The sequence below is a fragment of the Hyla sarda genome, chromosome 4 (assembly GCF_029499605.1).
Source record: "Hyla sarda isolate aHylSar1 chromosome 4, aHylSar1.hap1, whole genome shotgun sequence".
NCBI classification, from domain to species: Eukaryota; Metazoa; Chordata; class Amphibia; order Anura; family Hylidae; genus Hyla; species Hyla sarda.
In genome coordinates, this window is record NC_079192.1 from 21,676,612 (window position 1) to 21,688,926 (window position 12,315).

The 12,315-nt window shown below is 41.7% G+C and overlaps 11 non-coding genes across 11 annotated transcripts; all 11 read left to right on the forward strand.

The window, feature by feature from the left end:
* The first annotated feature begins 69 nt into the window (after positions 1 to 69).
* Positions 70 to 141, forward strand: TRNAW-CCA (transfer RNA tryptophan (anticodon CCA)). Its single transcript has one exon. It is a non-coding gene; the product is annotated as a tRNA-Trp (tRNA).
* An 827-nt stretch (positions 142 to 968) lies between these two features.
* TRNAW-CCA (transfer RNA tryptophan (anticodon CCA)) lies at positions 969 to 1,040 on the forward strand. The gene has a single exon. It is a non-coding gene; the product is annotated as a tRNA-Trp (tRNA).
* Positions 1,041 to 1,438: 398 nt separating this feature from the next.
* Positions 1,439 to 1,510, forward strand: TRNAW-CCA (transfer RNA tryptophan (anticodon CCA)). Its single transcript has one exon. It is a non-coding gene; the product is annotated as a tRNA-Trp (tRNA).
* Positions 1,511 to 3,373: 1,863 nt separating this feature from the next.
* Positions 3,374 to 3,445, forward strand: TRNAW-CCA (transfer RNA tryptophan (anticodon CCA)). Its single transcript has one exon. It is a non-coding gene; the product is annotated as a tRNA-Trp (tRNA).
* A 272-nt stretch (positions 3,446 to 3,717) lies between these two features.
* Positions 3,718 to 3,789, forward strand: TRNAW-CCA (transfer RNA tryptophan (anticodon CCA)). Its single transcript has one exon. It is a non-coding gene; the product is annotated as a tRNA-Trp (tRNA).
* Positions 3,790 to 5,402: 1,613 nt separating this feature from the next.
* Positions 5,403 to 5,474, forward strand: TRNAW-CCA (transfer RNA tryptophan (anticodon CCA)). The gene has a single exon. It is a non-coding gene; the product is annotated as a tRNA-Trp (tRNA).
* A 1,618-nt stretch (positions 5,475 to 7,092) lies between these two features.
* Positions 7,093 to 7,164, forward strand: TRNAW-CCA (transfer RNA tryptophan (anticodon CCA)). The gene has a single exon. It is a non-coding gene; the product is annotated as a tRNA-Trp (tRNA).
* A 1,297-nt stretch (positions 7,165 to 8,461) lies between these two features.
* TRNAW-CCA (transfer RNA tryptophan (anticodon CCA)) lies at positions 8,462 to 8,533 on the forward strand. The gene has a single exon. It is a non-coding gene; the product is annotated as a tRNA-Trp (tRNA).
* A 933-nt stretch (positions 8,534 to 9,466) lies between these two features.
* TRNAW-CCA (transfer RNA tryptophan (anticodon CCA)) lies at positions 9,467 to 9,538 on the forward strand. Its single transcript has one exon. It is a non-coding gene; the product is annotated as a tRNA-Trp (tRNA).
* Positions 9,539 to 9,940: 402 nt separating this feature from the next.
* Positions 9,941 to 10,012, forward strand: TRNAW-CCA (transfer RNA tryptophan (anticodon CCA)). The gene has a single exon. It is a non-coding gene; the product is annotated as a tRNA-Trp (tRNA).
* Positions 10,013 to 11,421: 1,409 nt separating this feature from the next.
* TRNAW-CCA (transfer RNA tryptophan (anticodon CCA)) lies at positions 11,422 to 11,493 on the forward strand. The gene has a single exon. It is a non-coding gene; the product is annotated as a tRNA-Trp (tRNA).
* The last annotated feature ends 822 nt before the right edge of the window (positions 11,494 to 12,315 follow it).

Here is a 12,315-nt window from a genome sequence, read left to right on the forward strand (position 1 = left end):
CATGGAAATGTCTTTCCAGGATATGAAATCAAAGGTCCTGAATCAATGTGAGAGCTCACAGTGCAAGTTGACCTCGTGGCGCAACGGTAGCGCGTCTGACTCCAGATCAGAAGGTTGCGTGTTCAAATCACGTCGGGGTCAGAAGTCTTTTTTCCTCCTTGCTTAAGCACAGAAACATTGCTCTTAACCTGCTAATTTTAACCAGTTCTCAGTCCTTCTTCAAGAAGGGTATAACTGGCCTTCATGTAAAAAAAAATTTACGAACATAAGCTTTCCTAAGTTTCCTACTTCTGTCTTAGTCTTCTTTCTGAAATGTTTCTCAAGAGCAAGACAGGACTATCAGATAGGCAGTTGCCGATAGCCTCAGTTTAGGGGGAGGAATGAAAGAAGGCTAAGAAGGTCAAGAGCAAGACAGGACTATTAGATAGGCAGTTGCCGATAGCCTCAGTTTAGGGGGAGGAATGAAAGTAGGCTAAAAAGGTAACTTTTAGAGGTTGGTTGTTTCTTGGAAATGTTTTTATTGGAAGAAATAGCTGTCCATGGAAAAAAGCTGTCCATGGACATGTCTTTCTGGGATATGAAATCAAAGGTCCTGAATCAATGTGAGAGCTCATCGTGCCAGTTGACCTCTTGGCGCAACGGTAGCGCATCTAGTTCCAGATCAGAAGTTTGCGTGTTCAAATCACGTTGGGGTCAGAAGTCCATTTCCTCCTTGCTTAAGCACAGAAACATTGCTCTTAACCTGCTAATTTTAACCAGTTCTCAGTCCTAGGCAGTTGCCGATAGCGTCAGTTTAGGGGGAGAAATGAAAGAAGGCTAAAAAGGTAACTTTTAGAGGTTGGTTGTTTCTTGGAAATATTTTTATTGGAACAAAAAGCTGTCCATTGAAAATAGCTGTCCATGGAAATGTCTTTCTAGGATATGAAATCAAAGGTCCTGAATCAATGTGAGAGCTCATAGTGCCAGTTGACCTCGTGGCGCAACGGTAGCACGTCTGACTCCAGATCAGAAGGTTATGTGTCCAAATCACGTCGGGGTCAGGAGTCCCTTTCCTTCTTGCTTAAAAACAGAAACATTGCTCTTAACCTGCTAATCTTAACCAGTTCTCAGTCCTTCTTCAAGTAGGGTATCACTGGCCTTCATGTCAATCTTTTACGAACATAAGCTTTATTAAGTTTCCTACTTCTGTCTTAGTCTTCTTTCTGAAATGTTTCTCAAGAGCAAGACAGGACTATCAGATAGGCAGTTGCCGATAGCCTCAGTTTAGGGGGAGGAATGAAAGAAGGCTAAAAAGGTAACTTTTAGAGGTTGGTTGTTTCTTGGAAATGTTTTTATTGGAACAAATAGCTGTCCATGGAAAAAAGCTGTCCATGGAAATGTCTTTCCAGGATATGAAATCAAAGGTCCTGAATCAATGTGAGAGCTCACAATGCAAGTTGACCTAGTGGCGCAACGGTAGCGCGTCTGACTCCAGATCAGAAGGTTGCGTGTTCAAATCACGTGGGGGTCAGAAGTCTTTTTCCTCCTTGCTTAAGCACAGAAACATTGCTCTTAACCTGCTAATTTTAACCAGTTCTCAGTCCTTCTTCAAGAAGGGTATAACTGGCCTTCATGTAAAAAAAAATTTACGAACATAAGCTTTCCTAAGTTTCCTACTTCTGTCTTAGTCTTCTTTCTGAAATGTTTCTCAAGAGCAAGACAGGACTATCAGATAGGCAGTTGCCGATAGCCTCAGTTTAGGGGGAGGAATGAAAGAAGGCTAAGAAGGTCAAGAGCAGGACAGGACTATTAGATAGGCAGTTGCCGATAGCCTCAGTTTAGGGGGAGGAATGAAAGTAGGCTAAAAAGGTAACTTTTAGAGGTTGGTTGTTTCTTGGAAATGTTTTTATTGGAAGAAATAGCTGTCCATGGAAAAAAGCTGTCCATGGAAATGTCTTTCTAGGTTATGAAATCAAAGGTCCTGAATCAATGTGAGAGCTCATCGTGCCAGTTGACCTCTTGGCGCAACGGTAGAGCATCTAGTTCTAGATCCGAAGTTTGCGTGTTCAAATCACGTTGGGGTCAGGAGTCCATTTCCTCCTTGCTTAAGCACAGAAACATTGCTCTTAACCTGCTAATTTTAACCAGTTCTCAGTCCTTCTTCAAGAAGGGTATCACTGGCCTTCATGTCAATTTTTTCCGAATATAAGCTTTCCTAAGTTTCCTACTTCTGTCTCAGTCTTCTTTCTGAAATGTTTCTCAAGAGCAAGACAGGACTATCAGATAAGCAGTTGCCGATAGCCTCAGTTTAGGGGGAGAAATTAAAGAAGGCTAAAAAGGTAACTTTTAAAGGTTGGTTGTTTCTTGGAAATGTTTTTATTGGAACAAAAAGCTGTCCATGGAAAAAAGCTGTCCATGGAAATGTCTTTCTAGGATATGAAATCAAAGGTCCTGAATCAATGTGAGAGCTCATAGTGCCGATTGACCTCTTGGCGCAACGGTAGCGCGTCTAATTCCAGATCAGAAGGTTGCGTGTTCAAATCACGTCGGGGTCAGGAGTGCATTACCTCCTTCCTTAAGCACAGAAACATTGCTCTTAACCAGTTCTCAGTCCTTCTTCAAGTAGGGTATCACTGGCCTACATGTCAATCTTTTACGAACATAAGCTTTATTAAGTTTTCTACTTCTGTCTTAGTCTTCTTTCTGAAATGTTTCTCAAGAGCAAGACAGGACTATCAGATAGGCAGTTGCCGATAGCCTCAGTTTAGGGGGAGGAATGAAAGAAGGCTAAAAAGGTAACTTTTAGAGGTTGGTTGTTTCTTGAAATGTTTTTATTGGAACAAATAGCTGTCCATGGAAAAAAGCTGTCCATGGAAATGTCTTTCTAGGATATGAAATCAAAGGTCCTGAATCAATGTGAGAGCTCACAGTGCAAGTTGACCTCTTGGCGCAACGGTAGCGCGTCTAATTCCAGATCAGAAGGTTGCGTGTTCAAATCACGTCAGGGTCAGGAGTCTTTTTCCTCCTTGCTTAAGCACAGAAACATTGCTCTTAACCAGTTCTCAGTCCTTCTTCAAGTAGGGTATCACTGGCCTTCATGTCGATCTTTTACGAACATAAGCTTTATTAAGTTTCCTACTTCTGTCTTAGTCTTCTTTCTGAAATGTTTCTAAAGAGCAAGACAGGACTATCAGATAGGCAGTTGCCGATAGCCTCAGTTTAGGGGGAGGAATGAAAGAAGGCTAAAAAGGTAACTTTTAGAGGTTGGTTGTTTCTTGGAAATGTTTTTATTGGAACAAATCGCTGTCCATGGAAAAAAGCTGTCCATGGAAATGTCTTTCCAGGATATGAAATCAAAGGTCCTGAATCAATGTGAGAGCTCACAGTTCAAGTTGACCTCGTGGCGCAACGGTAGCGCGTCTGACTCCAGATCAGAAGGTTGCGTGTTCAAATCACGTCGGGGTCAGAAGTCTTTTTCCTCCTTGCTTCAACACAGAAACATTGCTCTTAACCTGCTAATTTTAACCAGTTCTCAGTCCTAGGCAGTTGCCGATAGCCTCAGTTTAGGGGGAGAAATGAAAGAAGGCTAAAAAGGTAACTTTTAGAGGTTGGTTGTTTCTTGGAAATATTTTTATTGGAACAAAAAGCTGTCCATTGAAAATAGCTGTCCATGGAAATATCTTTCTAGGATATGAAATCAAAGGTCCTGAATCAATGTGAGAGCTCATAGTGCAAGTTGACCTCGTGGCGCAACGGTAGCGCGTCTGACTCCAGATCAGAAGGTTGCGTGTTCAAATCACGTTGGGGTCAGAAGTCTTTTTCCTCCTTGCTTAAGCACAGAAACATTGCTCTTAACCTGCTAATTTTAACCAGTTCTCAGTCCTTCTTCAAGAAGGGTATAACTGGCCTTCATGTAAAAAAAATTTTACGAACATAAGCTTTCCTAAGTTTCCTACTTCTGTCTTAGTCTTCTTTCTGAAATGTTTCTCAAGAGCAAGACAGGACTATCAGATAGGCAGTTGCCGATAGCCTCAGTTTAGGGGGAGGAATGAAAGAAGGCTAAGAAGGTCAAGAGCAGGACAGGACTATTAGATAGGCAGTTGCCGATAGCCTCAGTTTAGGGGGAGGAATGAAAGTAGGCTAAAAACGTAACTTTTAGAGGTTGGTTTTTTCTTGGAAATGTTTTTATTGGAAGAAATAGCTGTCCATGGAAAAAAGCTGTCCATGGAAATGTCTTTCTAGGATATGAAATCAAAGGTCCTGAATCAATGTGAGAGCTCATCGTGCCAGTTGACCTCTTGGCGCAACGGTAGTGCATCTAGTTCCAGATCAGAAGTTTGCGTGTTCAAATCACGTTGGGGTCAGGAGTCCATTTCCTCCTTGCTTAAGCACAGAAACATTGCTCTTAACCTGCTAATTTTAACCAGTTCTCAGTCCTTCTTCAAGAAGGGTATCACTGGCCTTCATGTCAATTTTTTCCGAATATAAGCTTTCCTAAGTTTCCTACTTCTGTCTCAGTCTTCTTTCTGAAATGTTTCTCAAGAGCAAGACAGGACTATCAGATAGGCAGTTGCCGATAGCCTCAGTTTAGGGGGAGAAATTAAAGAAGTCTAAAAAGGTAACTTTTAAAGTTTGGTTGTTTCTTGGAAATGTTTTTATTGGAACAAAAAGCTGTCCATGGAAAAAAGCTGTCAATAGAAATGTCTTTCTAGGATATGAAATCATGGGTCCTGAATCAATGTGAGAGCTCACAGTGCCAGTTGACCTCGTGGCGCAACGTTAGCACGTCTGACTCCAGATCAGAAGGTTGTGTGGTAAAAAAGGTAACTTTTAGAGGTTGGTTGTTTCTTGGAAATGTTTTTATTGGAAGAAATAGCTGTCCATGGAAAAAAGCTGTCCATGGATATGTCTTTCTAGGATATGAAATCAAAGGTCCTGAATCAATGTGAGAGCTCATAGTGCCAGTTGACCTCTTGGTGCAACGGTAGGGCGTCTAATTCCAGATCAGAAGGTTGCGTGTTCAAATCACATCGGGGTCAGGAGTGCATTTCCTCCTTGCTTAAGCACAGAAACATTGCTCTTAACCAGTTCTCAGTCCTTCTTCAAGTAGGGTATCACTGGCCTACATGTCAATCTTTTACGAACATAAGCTTTATTAAGTTTCCTACTTCTGTCTTAGTCTTCTTTCTGAAATGTTTCTCAAGAGCAAGACAGGACTATCAGATAGGCAGTTGCCGATAGCCTCAGTTTAGGGGGAGGAATGAAAGAAGGCTAAAAAGGTAACTTTTAGAGGTTGGTTGTTTCTTGGAAATGTTTTTATTGGAACAAATAGCTGTCCATGGAAAAAAACTGTCCATGGAAAAGTCTTTCTAGGATATGAAATCAAGGGTCCTGAATCAATGTGAGAGCTCGCAGGGCAAGTTGCCCTCGTGGCGCAACGGTAGCGCGTCTGACTCCAGATCAGAAGGTTGCGTGTTCAAATCACATCGGGGTCAGAAGTCTTTTTCCTCCTTGCTTAAGCACAGAAACATTGCTCTTAACCTGCTAATTTTAACCAGTTCTCAGTCCTTCTTCAAGAAGGGCATAACTGGCCTTCATGTAAAAATAAATTTTACGAACATAAGCTTTCCTAAGTTTCCTACTTCTGTCTTAGTCTTCTTTCTGAAATGTTTCTCAAGAGCAAGACAGGACTATCAGATAGGCAGTTGCCGATAGCCTCAGTTTAGGGGGAGGAATGAAAGAAGGCTAAAAAGGTAACTTTTAGAGGTTGGTTGTTTCTTGGAAATGTTTTTATTGGAACAAATAGCTGTCCATGGAAAAAAGCTGTCCATGGAAATGTCTTTCTAGGATATGAAATCAAAGGTCCTGAATCAATGTGAGAGCTCATAGTGCCAGTTGACCTCTTGGCGCAACAGTAGCGCGTCTAATTCCAGATCAGAAGGTTGCGTGTTCAAATCACGTCAGGGTCAGGAGTTCATTTCCTTCTTGCTTAAGCACAGAAACATTGCTCTTAACCAGTTCTCAGTCCTTCTTCAAGTAGGGTATCACTGGCCTTCATGTCAACCTTTTACGAACATAAGCTTTTTTAAATTTCCTACTTCTGTCTTAGTCTTCTTTCTGAAATGTTTCTCAAGAGCAAGACAGGACTATCAGATAGGCAGTTGCCGATAGCCTCAGTTTAGGGGGAGGAATGAAAGAAGGCTAAAAAGGTAACTTTTAGAGGTTGGTTGTTTCTTGGAAATGTTTTTATTGGAACAAATAGCTGTCCATGGAAAAAAGCTGTCCATGGAAATGTCTTTCTAGGATATGAAAACAAAGGTCCTGAATCAATGTGAGAGCTCATAGTGCCAGTTGACCTCTTGGCGCAACGGTAGCGCGTCTAATTCCAGATCAGAAGGTTGCGTGTTCAAATCACGTCAGGGTCAGGAGTTCATTTCCTTCTTGCTTAAGCACAGAAACATTGCTCTTAACCAGTTCTCAGTCCTTCTTCAAGTAGGGTATCACTGGCCTTCATGTCAACCTTTTACGAACATAAGCTTTTTTAAATTTCCTACTTCTGTCTTAGTCTTCTTTCTGAAATGTTTCTCAAGAGCAAGACAGGACTATCAGATAGGCAGTTGCCGATAGCCTCAGTTTAGGGGGAGGAATGAAAGAAGGCTAAAAAGGTAACTTTTAGAGGTTGGTTGTTTCTTGGAAATGTTTTTATTGGAACAAATAGCTGTCCATGGAAAAAAGCTGTCCATGGAAATGTCTTTCTAGGATATGAAAACAAAGGTCCTGAATCAATGTGAGAGCTCATAGTGCCAGTTGACCTCTTGGCGCAACGGTAGCGCGTCTAATTCCAGATCAGAAGGTTGCGTGTTCTAATCACGTCGGTGTCAGGAGTCCATTTCCTCCTTGCTTAAGCACAGAAACATTGCTCTTAACCAGTTCTCAGTCCTTCTTCAAGTAGGGTATCACTGGCCTTCATGTCAATCTTTTACGAACATAAGCTTGGAAAATGTTTTTATTGGAATAAATAGCTGTCCATGGAAAAAAGCTGTCCATGGAAATGTCTTTCCAGGATATGAAATCAAAGGTCCTGAATCAATGTGAGAGCTCACATAGCAAGTTGACCTCGTGGCGCAACGGTAGCGCGTCTGACTCCAGATCAGAAGGTTGCGTGTTCAAATCACGTTGGGGTCAGAAGTCTTTTTTCCTCCTTGCTTAAGCACAGAAACATTGCTCTTAACCTGCTAATTTTAACCAGTTCTCAGTCCTTCTTCAAGAAGGGTATAACTGGCCTTCATGTAAAAAAAAATTTACGAACATAAGCTTTCCTAAGTTTCCTACTTCTGTCTTAGTCTTCTTTCTGAAATGTTTCTCAAGAGCAAGACAGGACTATCAGATAGGCAGTTGCCGATAGCCTCAGTTTAGGGGGAGGAATGAAAGAAGGCTAAGAAGGTCAAGAGCAAGACAGGACTATTAGATAGGCAGTTGCCGATAGCCTCAGTTTAGGAGGAGGAATGAAAGTAGGCTAAAAAGGTAACTTTTAGAGGTTGGTTGTTTCTTGGAAATGTTTTTATTGGAAGAAATAGCTGTCCATGGAAAAAAGCTGTCCATGGACATGTCTTTCTGGGATATGAAATCAAAGGTCCTGAATCAATGTGAGAGCTCATCGTGCCAGTTGACCTCTTGGCGCAACGGTAGCGCATCTAGTTCCAGATCAGAAGTTTGCGTGTTCAAATCACGTTGGGGTCAGGAGTCCATTTCCTCCTTGCTTAAGCACAGAAACATTGCTCTTAACCTGCTAATTTTAACCAGTTCTCAGTCCTAGGCAGTTGCCGATAGCGTCAGTTTAGGGGGAGAAATGAAAGAAGGCTAAAAAGGTAACTTTTAGAGGTTGGTTTTTTCTTGGAAATATTTTTATTGGAACAAAAAGCTGTCCATTGAAAATAGCTGTTCATGGAAATGTCTTTCTAGGATATGAAATCAAAGGTCCTGAATCAATGTGAGAGCTCATAGTGCCAGTTGACCTCGTGGCGCAACGGTAGCACGTCTGACTCCAGATCAGAAGGTTGTGTGTCCAAATCACGTCGGGGTCAGGAGTCCCTTTCCTTCTTGCTTAAGCACAGAAACATTGCTCTTAACCTGCTAATCTTAACCAGTTCTCAGTCCTTCTTCAAGTAGGGTATCACTGGCCTTCATGTCAATCTTTTACGAACATAAGCTTTATTAAGTTTCCTACTTCTGTCTTAGTCTTCTTTCTGAAATGTTTCTCAAGAGCAAGACAGGACTATCAGATAGGCAGTTGCCGATAGCCTCAGTTTAGGGGGAGGAATGAAAGAAGGCTAAAAAGGTAACTTTTAGAGGTTGGTTGTTTCTTGGAAATGTTTTTATTGGAACAAATAGCTGTCCATGGAAAAAAGCTGTCCATGGAAATGTCTTTCCAGGATATGAAATCAAAGGTCCTGAATCAATGTGAAAGCTCACAGTGCAAGTTGACCTCGTGGCGCAACGGTAGCGCGTCTGACTCCAGATCAGAAGGTTGCGTGTTCAAATCACGTGGGGGTCAGAAGTCTTTTTCCTCCTTGCTTAAGCACAGAAACATTGCTCTTAACCTGCTAATTTTAACCAGTTCTCAGTCCTAGGCAGTTGCCGATAGCCTCAGTTTAGGGGGAGAAATGAAAGAAGGCTAAAAAGGTAACTTTTAGAGGTTGGTTGTTTCTTGGAAATATTTTTATTGGAACAAAAAGCTGTCCATTGAAAATAGCTGTCCATGGAAATGTCTTTCTAGGATATGAAATCATGGGTCCTGAATCAATGTGAGAGCTCACAGTGCCAGTTGACCTCGTGGCGCAACGGTAGCACGTCTGACTCCAGATCAGAAGGTTGTGTGGTAAAAAAGTTAACTTTTAGAGGTTGGTTGTTTCTTGGAAATGTTTTTATTGGAAGAAATAGCTGTCCATGGAAAAAAGCTGTCCATGCATATGTCTTTCTAGGATATGAAATCAAAGGTCCTGAATCAATGTGAGAGCTCATAGTGCCAGTTGACCTCTTGGCGCAACGGTAGCGCGTCTAATTCCAGATCAGAAGGTTGCGTGTTCAAATCATGTCGGGGTCAGGAGTGCATTTCCTCCTTGCTTGAGCACAGAAACATTGCTCTTAACCAGTTCTCAGTCCTTCTTCTAGTAGGGTATCACTGGCCTACATGTCAATCTTTTACGAACATAAGCTTTATTAAGTTTTCTACTTCTGTCTTAGTCTTCTTTCTGAAATGTTTCTCAAGAGCAAGACAGGACTATCAGATAGGCAGTTGCCGATAGCCTCAGTTTAGGGGGAGGAATGAAAGAAGGCTAAAAAGGTAACTTTTAGAGGTTGGTTGTTTCTTGGAAATGTTTTTATTGGAACAAATAGCTGTCCATGGAAAAAAGCTGTCCATGGAAATGTCTTTCTAGGATATGAAATCAAAGGTCCTGAATCAATGTGAGAGCTCACAGTGCAAGTTGACCTCGTGGCGCAACGGTAGCGTGTCTGACTCCAGATCAGAAGGTTGCGTGTTCAAATCACGTCGGGGTCAGAAGTCTTTTTTCCTCCTTGCTTAAGCACAGAAACATTGCTCTTAACCTGCTAATTTTAACCAGTTCTCAGTCCTTCTTCAAGAAGGGTATAACTGGCCTTCATGTAAAAAAAATTTTACGAACATAAGCTTCCCTAAGTTTCCTACTTCTGTCTTAGTCTTCTTTCTGAAATGTTTCTCAAGAGCAAGACAGGACTATCAGATAGGCAGTTGCCGATAGCCTCAGTTTAGGGGGAGGAATGAAAGAAGGCTAAAAAGGTAACTTTTAGAGGTTGGTTGTTTCTTGGAAATGTTTTTATTGGAACAAATAGCTGTCCATTGAAAAAAGCTGTCCATGGAAATGTCTTTCCAGGATATGAAATCAAAGGTCCTGAATCGATGTGAGAGCTCACAGTGCAAGTTGACCTCGTGGCGCAACGGTAGCGCGTCTGACTCCAGATCAGAAGGTTGCGTGTTCAAATCACGTCGGGGTCAGAAGTCTTTTTCCTCCTTGCTTAAGCACAGAAACATTGCTCTTAACCTGCTAATTTTAACCAGTTCTCAGTCCTTCTTCAAGAAGGGTATAACTGGCCTTCATGTAAAAAAAAAATTTATGAACATAAGCTTTCCTAAGTTTCCTACTTCTGTCTTAGTCTTCTTTCTGAAATGTTTCTCAAGAGCAAGACAGGACTATCAGATAGGAAGTTGCCGATAGCCTCAGTTTAGGGGGAGGAATGAAAGAAGGCTAAGAAGGTCAAGAGCAAGACAGGACTATTAGATAGGCAGTTGCCGATAGCCTCAGTTTAGGGGGACGAATGAAAGTAGGCTAAAAAGGTAACTTTTAGAGGTTGGTTGTTTCTTGGAAATGTTTTTATTGGAAGAAATAGCTGTCCATGGAAAAAAGCTGTCCATGGACATGTCTTTCTGGGATATGAAATCAAAGGTCCTGAATCAATGTGAGAGCTCATCGTGCCAGTTGACCTCTTGGCGCAACGGTAGTGCATCTAGTTCGAGATCAGAAGTTTGCGTGTTCAAATCACGTTGGGGTCAGGAGTCCATTTCCTCCTTGCTTAAGCACAGAAACATTGCTCTTAACCTGCTAATTTTAACCAGTTCTCAGTCCTTCTTCAAGAAGGGTATCACTGGCCTTCATGTCAATTTTTTCCGAATATAAGCTTTCCTAAGTTTCCTACTTCTGTCTCAGTCTTCTTTCTGAAATGTTTCTCAAGAGCAAGACAGGACTATCAGATAGGCAGTTGCCGATAGCCTCAGTTTAGGGGGAGGAATGAAAGAAGGCTAAAAAGGTAACTTTTAGAGGTTGGTTGTTTCTTGGAAATGTTTTTATTGGAACAAATAGCTGTCCATGGAAAAAAGCTGTCCATGGAAATGTCTTTCTAGGATATGAAATCAAAGGTCCTGAATCAATGTGAGAGCTCATAGTGCCAGTTGACCTCTTGGCGCAACGGTAGCGCGTCTTATTCCAGATCAGAAGGTTGCGTGTTCAAATCACGTCAGGGTCAGGAGTCCATTTCCTCCTTGCTTAAGCACAGAAACATTGCTCTTAACCAGTTCTCAGTCCTTCTTCAAGTAGGGTATCACTGGCCTTCATGTCAATCTTTTACGAACATAAGCTTTATTAAGTTTCCTACTTCTGTCTTAGTCTTCTTTCTGAAATGTTTCTCAAGAGCAAGACAGGACTATCAGATAGGCAGTTGCCGATAGCCTCAGTTTAGGGGGAGGAATGAAAGAAGGCTAAAAAGATAACTTTTAGAGGTTGGTTGTTTCTTGGAAATGTTTTTATTGGAACAAATAGCTGTCCATGGAAAAAAGCTGTCCATGGAAATGTCTTTCCAGGATATGAAATCAAAGGTCCTGAATCAATGTGAGAGCTCACAGTGCAAGTTGACCTCGTGGCGCAACGGTAGCGCGTCTGACTCCAGATCAGAAGGTTGCGTGTTCAAATCACGTGGGGGTCAGAAGTCTTTTTCCTCCTTGCTTACGCACAGAAACATTGCTCTTAATCTGCTAATTTTAACCAGTTCTCAGTCCTTCTTCAAGAAGGGTATAACTGGCCTTCATGTAAAAAAAGAATTTACGAACATAAGCTTTCCTAAGTTTCCTACTTCTGTCTTAGTCTTCTTTCTGAAATGTTTCTCAAGAGCAAGACAGGACTATCAGATAGGCAGTTGCCGATAGCCTCAGTTTAGGGGGAGGAATGAAAGAAGGCTAAGAAGGTCAAGAGCAGGACAGGACTATTAGATAGGCAGTTGCCGATAGCCTCAGTTTAGGGGGAGGAATGAAAGTAGGCTAAAAAGGTAACTTTTAGAGGTTGGTTGTTTCTTGGAAATGTTTTTATTGGAAGAAATAGCTGTCCATGGAAAAAAGCTGTCCATGGAAATGTCTTTCTAGGATATGAAATCAAAGGTCCTGAATCAATAGCTCTTCGTGCCAGTTGACCTCTTGGCGCAACGGTAGTGCATCTAGTTCCAGATCCGAAGTTTGCGTGTTCAAATCACGTTGGGGTCAGGAGTCCATTTCCTCCTTGCTTAAGCACAGAAACATTGCTCTTAATCTGCTAATTTTAACCAGTTCTCAGTCCTTCTTCAAGAAGGGTATCACTGGCCTTCATGTCAATTTTTTCCGAATATAAGCTTTCCTAAGTTTCCTACTTCTGTCTCAGTCTTCTTTCTGAAATGTTTCTCAAGAGCAAGACAGGACTATCAGATAGGCAGTTGCCGATAGCCTCAGTTTAGGGGGAGAAATTAAAGAAGGCTAAAAAGGTAACTTTTAAAGGTTGG